The 7,416-nt window shown below is 44.6% G+C and overlaps 1 long non-coding RNA gene across 1 annotated transcript; it reads left to right on the top strand.

Annotated features, from left to right (window-relative positions):
* Positions 1-5,546: 5,546 nt before the first annotated feature.
* LOC125524106 lies at positions 5,547-6,318 on the top strand. The gene is made up of 3 exons (XR_007290546.1): positions 5,547-5,762; positions 5,849-5,927; positions 6,037-6,318. It is a non-coding gene; the product is annotated as an uncharacterized LOC125524106 (long non-coding RNA).
* Positions 6,319-7,416: the final 1,098 nt, after the last annotated feature.

Here is a 7,416-nt window from a genome sequence, read left to right as displayed (position 1 = left end):
AGACATGGCAGCATAGAGGCAACATGCGAGTGAAGGTAGGATGGCGCAACCATTAGCTTAAACGTTGTCGGTAGACTGGGATTATTCAGTTGCTGTAACAGCCCAGCCTATTAATAAAAGAAGAATAAAACGTTGCAAGTTGACGAAGGAAGGATTCCGCCAAGGAGGCATGGGATGCCAATCGAAACTGCTGTACACACGATTTATTGATGCACGACTTCTGCACCACGCGTGTTGGCGACGAACACATCCGCGAGGCCAAGGCGCAGCAACTGCGCGCAGAGTTCGAAGTGATGGCGTTCAAGGATGGGGAAACCGTCAAAGACTTTGTGTTGTGCGTCACCGGCCTCGTCAACGACCTGCAAGCGCTCGGGACACCGTCGAGGAGGTGAAGGCGGCAAGGAAGCAGCCGCGCTCTATTCCTCCCAAGTTCATGCAGGTTGCCATCTCAACAGAGACCTTGATGGACCTCAAGACCATGTCCATCGAGGAGGTGACTGGACGTCTGCAAGCCGTGGAGGACCGGTACACTCAGCCTACGGCTGACACTGCCTGCGGTGCTCAGCTCCTCCTCACCGAGAGCGAGTGGGTCGCGTGGCAGAAACAGAGGGGCCCTGGGGAGGGCTCTTTCGGGTGGTGGCAGTAGCGGGAACCCGAATGGCAAGGGGAACCGCCACCGGGACAAAGGGAACAATCAGCACGGCAACTCCGGACGTGGCAGCAACAACGCTGGGCGTGAGAACGCCGGCGGCGAGAGGAACAAGGACATGTCGCCGCTTGACCTGTCGTCGGAGGATGGAGTTAGAGTATCTACATCCGGACTTAGCAAATATGGCCCGCTAAGTACGTTTGGACGCGCCCAGTCAGTGACCGGGCGTGTTTGTTTTAAACCCTTATTTCTCCGTCCATATATCTACACTCCTCATTTTCTTCCTCATTTGTTCGATCACTTACATGTGATTGATGAAGATGAAAGGAAAGACAAAAAAGAATGATTAAAGGAGAAAAGGTGGTCCGGGTGTACCGCGTCCTACACGACGGACTAACCAGGCGCGTCTGCCAGCCCTCATATCCTCTCATCAGGTGGTCCGAGGGTTCGCGGACAGCATGGACGTGTAGGGACGATAAGGTCCGGTTGAGTCACTTTTTTCCTACTCATTCCTATCCGGTCACTGATTGGGCCTATCCACGGACATTTGAAAGGGATTTGAGGAGGCCTGTTGTAGATGCTCTTACTGGCTAAGCATGGCCTACCCCTCATGGTAACAATCACTCGCATCTAGCGGGTCGCTTCATCACCAGCCGTTGGGCCCGAGCGCTTTATAAGTGTAAGCACAGTTATGCGCTCTCATCGCTGGGTCCTTCTCTACACCGGCCACCTCGCGCCACCGTTGCCTGTTTGCATTGGCCATCGTACTACCATCGGACTCGTGCGGCCCCGCTAGCCCTACTTCACCGGTTGCCTTTCCACGCCCCTGCCCCTCCCGCCTCCCACGATTCACTCCCTCCACCATATCCTCTAGGTGGTCCGACATCACGTCCTTCCACACTGGTCATTAGATCCGAGGGGTGTGCAGATCCGGCCAGTCGCTTCCCGCTCCCGCCGACCCGGTGCTGCCTGCCTTCGCGCTGTGCTTGGTCCTTGTGCCAATCATATATTGCCTAGCATTGAAGCTTCATAAACATGAGCGACAAAACATAAGGAGTGACAACAATAGTGATCTTCGTCTGCTAGACAAGAACCACATGCTTCCTGACTCACGATAGCCATTATTTAGCAGTAGTGTATTATTGTATTGTATTCCCTCTGTTTCATAATGTAGTGCATATAGATTTTCTAGCAAGTCAAACTTTACCAACTTTGAACAAATTTACATGGAAAACTATTTATATGTACAATATCAAATATATACAATATGAAAATATGTCTTGTGATGTATCTAATGACATCTATTTGGTATTCAAGATGTATACGTTTTCCTCTACAAAGTTGGTCAAAGTTTGTAAAGTTTGACTTCTTAAAAAATCTATACGCACTACATTGTGGAACGGAGGGAGTATAAAAAAAATAAAAGAAAGCGTGGAAGCGGAAATTGCTTTTGGAGGTCGTGCTCCATGGAGGCCTCCAAATGGAAAATTCAAAATTCATGAAAATTTATATTTTTATGTTTCAAAAAATTCTGATAAAAAATACAGAGATAGATGAAGGCATAATGCACAAGTGTGTAAATTTTCAGGACGAAATACGTTCAAATGAGGGCCGTGTAGAAAAGATAAATCTGAGGCTTTTTAATACATGATACTATTCATCCTTTTAGACCATAAATTTGTCTTTTTTGTACAGATCGCATTTCAATGTATTTCATCCTGAAATTTTACACACACGCCTCACATGCTTGTTTACTTGTATATCAAAAATAGGTTTTGAAAGCAAAATTTTTGATTTTTGATTTTTTTTCAAAAAATCGGACTCCATGGAGACCGAGAGCCAAAATGCCATTCTCGCGTGGAAAGGCCTACATATGCACCTAGCCAAGCCATATTATAAAAGGTGGACGTAGTAGCACAGAGCAAACATAATACTGCCACTTTGCCAAGTAGAAAAGAGAAGGAAGAGAGCCAAAACAAGTTAATTGCCATGGTTCCAACCTGGCCTTTGGATGGGGGCAAAACAACTGATGGGTTTGAGAGACCTTGGGAACGGGTTGCGTGCCTACAAATCTTCTCCCAGGGCCCGGTTGTTTGGCATCATTGTTTCTTGGAGATGGGCTTGCCACAGAGTAGAGTATCCTTTCCGTAATGCGAGCATTATGATGGGAACTGTATAGCCTAGCATTGAATCTTCGTAAACATGAACACCTAAACACAAGGAGAGAAAATAGGAATGACCCTGAGTCTCCTAGATGATATACTAGGGTCAGGAAATAAAAGAAAGTGTAGAAGGGCCTACATCCGCACCCAGCCAAACCATGTTATAAAAGGTGGACGAAGGAGCTAAAGAAATCGCGATACCACCACCTATAAGTTTACCAAAAAGTGGAAAAGAAAAGAAAGAGGGACAAAGCAAGCTAATTGACAGGGTTCTAACCTGGCCTTAGGATGGCAGGAAAAAAAAAGACTCGCAGGATTGAGAGACGTTGGGAACAGGTTGCGCGGTAGAAAGCAAAAGGGTAGTAGTATCTGGTTCGGGCTGTCTGGTTTTGGTATACCAATTTTGCTTGGCACCATTTGTTTCCTTGTGCTATTGTGAGATCATTTGTGACCCATGATGCAAAATTACCCTAGTTGGTCGACCCCGACCGTGACTACAAGAAATTCATCATTCGCAAGCGAGCTCCTGACCTGTGTAGCCAACTCGACGACAAGCTGTCTCCAAAAATTTGGGGGCCCGGGAAGAAATACAAAATAGGGCGTTCAATTTTTTTAAAATTTATATAATCAAAGAGCATGCTCTCAGTTCACTCATTATTCATCAATCCATTTAATTAATACTCTTCTCGTCCTAAAATATGGGTCACTAATTTTTATCTTTATCTTTACCTAATAATAAAAGACCGAGGCTTTCATAGTTCTCCATACATCACGCCTTTATATCCATTGTTTTCATGTTAAACATGAAGATTGACGGCTGTGATTTAAAAGGAGTTGACGTCTTTATATCCGTTGATTTTATGTTAAACATGAAGATTGACTGCTGATATTTAATATATCTCCATAGAACAAAAACATGTTATGGCTGGGTCTACGCTTATGTTTTGGTACACACCCACACATTGTACCGGTGCATGTGGAATTTATTAGGCCTCGGAATCCTCAATCGAGTATGATTCCTTTCAAACCTCTCTAACTTATATCTACGCTATATGCCACGGTTGTCTACGTGCCGCACTCAGGGCTGGAGCTCCGGTGGAAGAAGCAGGAGATGGAATTGCTGGAGGCAGTGACTGCCGAAGATGGCAAGGAGGATGAGGAGCTCATGGGGGAGAGGTTGGAGGGACGGAGGCAGGTGTCAATCGGCCATGAATGGCGAGTCAACAACATGTGCGGCACGCGTAGGCCACCGCCATGTCCTCGATCAGTTGATCCCGTCGATTTGGTCGTGTGCAGCAGGATGAACGCAATCATTGGAGACGGCGTGTCCATGTGCTGTGCTCGTGGTGGAGGAGGACCGAACTCGAGGCGGCTTTGTCGATCCGTCGTCGGGGTCGGCGACACGGAGCTGTCGACTCGGCAACCGGCGTCGGTGGCACGGTTAGGTTACCGTCGAGGCGCCATGCGGCGGCTCAGGTCTGGGCAAGGAGCGTGGTGGACGCGTCCTCTTAGACGACTTCGTGCATGGAGAGGCCGAGAGATACAAACGTCGTGGCTGGGGAGGAGAGGAGCGGGAGGGGATTGCTGCCTTCTAGCTTGTGTGTGGACTCTGGAGGAGTGGCCATTGTCCGTAGCGAGGGTTGTGATGTGCAGCAGAGGTCGGTGGAGGGGAGGAGCTGTGGGCCGCACGTGTTGTTGGGAGGAGAGGAGTGATAGAGGAGCCAGCGCTGCATCTCGCGGTTGTGTTTCGCTGGAGATCAAAAGTATTCCAACAGCTTGTGGAGAAGAAAAGGAGGCCCGCGGCTGGGTGGATTAGAGGAGGGGGATTTAGGATTTCTTTGTATGTGTTAATTAAATTGATTTCAAAGCGTGGATCAAGCTGTGTCAAGATGTGTTCCCAACTTTTAATCCCACCGCTCTTCTTGCTTCAGACCAAATCAGTAACACTTCCTTCAGATTCAGATCATCAAAGCTTTGGATGTTGCTCTAATTGGAAAATTTTGCACCGACGAGAGAATAAGCTGGAGGCCCTTGGTGCATCCCGGGCCCTTGCTGAGAGGCCTCTGTGATGTTATTCTTTCAGGTTATCTTTACTCAAGTTGCTGCTCATTTCAGTGTCCATAATGCAGAATACATAAGCCAATGATTTTGCGCTTTTAGCCAAAGTCAGGTTCAGAGTTGTTCACTGTATTTTTTGGGCATAGCCATAAAGCAAGCTAGCACCTGTTATTTAACTGAAGCAAAGGGCAGCTAAGCTATGAGTGCTTCACTCTTTTTTCTGAACAAACACAGCTACTACTTTGTATTTGATTTGAGTAGAGGTGCAACCAATTGAAATTACTTTCAAGAACCTACACCTAAGTATATATGATCTGTTTCAAGAACCTACACCTGAGTCAACTTTAATTTTGGTAGGGCGTGTGAGGGCATCAATCCAAACAGCCCCAAAATGTCCTGTACAACCACTCTTTATAGATGCTTCCCTATTGTTTATACCCCTGCATATACTGTGTCCTCTGCCAATGCAAGTACCGTATCATGGCATGTACTACCTCCATTCAAAAATACACGATTCCTAGAAAGTGTGCTGTCAGAATTCTGTATATCCAACCACTACTTAATAAAAAAATAGGAGTACTTGAATATTGTTAAGATAGAAATTGCACCATCAGATTTGTAGAATGGCTTCACAGTATAATGTTTTACGCACATACTCATACAAAAATCAACAGTCAGATATCCTTCAATTTGTTTATAACCAATACCTTTTTGATTGCTTTGGATTACATAGTTCATCTTTAGATAGCAAGTCAATAATTATTTTGCCATGTGGTACCTTTTTTGTTAAACACTGATTTAAAATAATAATTTAAAACCAATGTTTTCTGTAACAGCACAAATGCTACATTGTTGCCACCTGCGATAGAGATTTAAAGAGGAGAATAAGAAAGGTATAGTTGCTTCCTTGAAGTTCAGCACCAGGACACCGAAGTTTTGCCCTTATACTGATAACATGTGCATGCTATTGATTTGGCAGGTTCCTGGTGTTCCAATCATGTATATCACCCAACACAGGTACTCGATAGAACGACTCCTTGAAGCTACAATTGGTGGAGGTAATATATTTTGCTCTAGTGGTAGTTTATGTTCATGAAAATGTTCTGTTTATTTTACTTTGGATGTGGTAAATCCATAACCTAACTCATGCACTGGTATCTTGTACAGCACCAACAATCTGATTAGCCATGCGCTGGTACCAAACACCATCACACTTGCCCAAGTTCCTTGATTTAGGATGGATATGAGTACTGCCGTGCTGAATCGAACTGATTGTAACCACATCAAAATTGTGTGCCAACCTCCTCAGGGCGTTGTTTTCATAAATTTTCAAAGAGACTTTAGAAGTAAGTGTATCGTTGTCCTTTGTTTTGAACTGAACTGTGGCCTACTTCCCAGCTTGCTTGGTGTTGTTAATGCTGCAGACTCAAGGATATATTTTATGTAATATGTAAGTGTTGTCATATGGTTCAATGCTAAGTACCAATATGGTTCACATAGGCAAATTTAAAGAGGATAGAGAGTATTACAGTGACCTCAAGAAGAACCAATGCTAAGCACGTGAACCTATGCAAAAAGTCTACCAACCAATACATGAAGGAGTTTTGTCACTAAACAATTAAATAAAGTAGGCTTTGCTACAAAAGCTAAGCACCGATGCATTGGGGGCATTTGTTGCTAAGCATTTTAATGCACTTAGCACCTCACATTAGCACCAATACATTGGAGGAGGTCTTACAGGCTCGTGCATGTGCAAGAATAATTGTAGACTAAAGTGGCAAGCAGTGAATTTTATTTTATGAGAAGTGGAATAGCTGTATCCAACCAACCAAGCCAATTTAGCCGCTTTTGTTTAAGTAGAATCCAAGCGTAGAGATCCTCATCATCCGCTGGATTTCAATAGTTAGGACGCTCTACCAACTTATTTTGATCTGTTTCCAATATGCAAGTGAAATTTTGAGAAAGGGGAGTGGCTTCTATTTGCCCTCTGTTTTTCCGATCTACCGTCTATAATTTTCATTCTTTGAGCCCAATATAGGAGTGAAAACATGCCGTAATAAAAAATATTGCTGTGGAATGTTCCGATTGAAATAGGATCTAAACAAGAAAGATCACTTGACATTCACTGGTTATTAGAAGCAACCCAGAAGTCTCTGGAGCAGAAGTATAGAAATAGGAGAAGGTAGTGGCCAGATGAGCCGACCAAAATATGGTAGAGTGTGTTATGAGTGTCTACATGACGGACTTGATTTTACCAAAGATGATGAAAATGTAAACTCACAACAACTTACACGTTGGAGGGACCGTTTTGTCTTTTTTGTTGAAGCAATTTATGAATCACGCACTACAAAAAAAACACATCCGTGACATTTTTGGACCGAACGAATTTTTTTCTGTCATTGTCATACATATGACACTTCTATGACGATAATTGTGACAAAACCCGGTATCATCATAGATGTGGTGGGCTCCTACTTCTATGACAAAAAATCATGACAGAAAATGGGCTTTTCGTCCTGGGCGGGCCGGAGAAGCAGCTGCATGACA

The sequence above is a fragment of the Triticum urartu genome, chromosome 7 (genome assembly GCF_003073215.2).
Source record: "Triticum urartu cultivar G1812 chromosome 7, Tu2.1, whole genome shotgun sequence".
NCBI lineage: Eukaryota > Viridiplantae > Streptophyta > Magnoliopsida > Poales > Poaceae > Triticum > Triticum urartu.
This window is presented reverse-complemented; position numbering and strand designations above follow the sequence as displayed.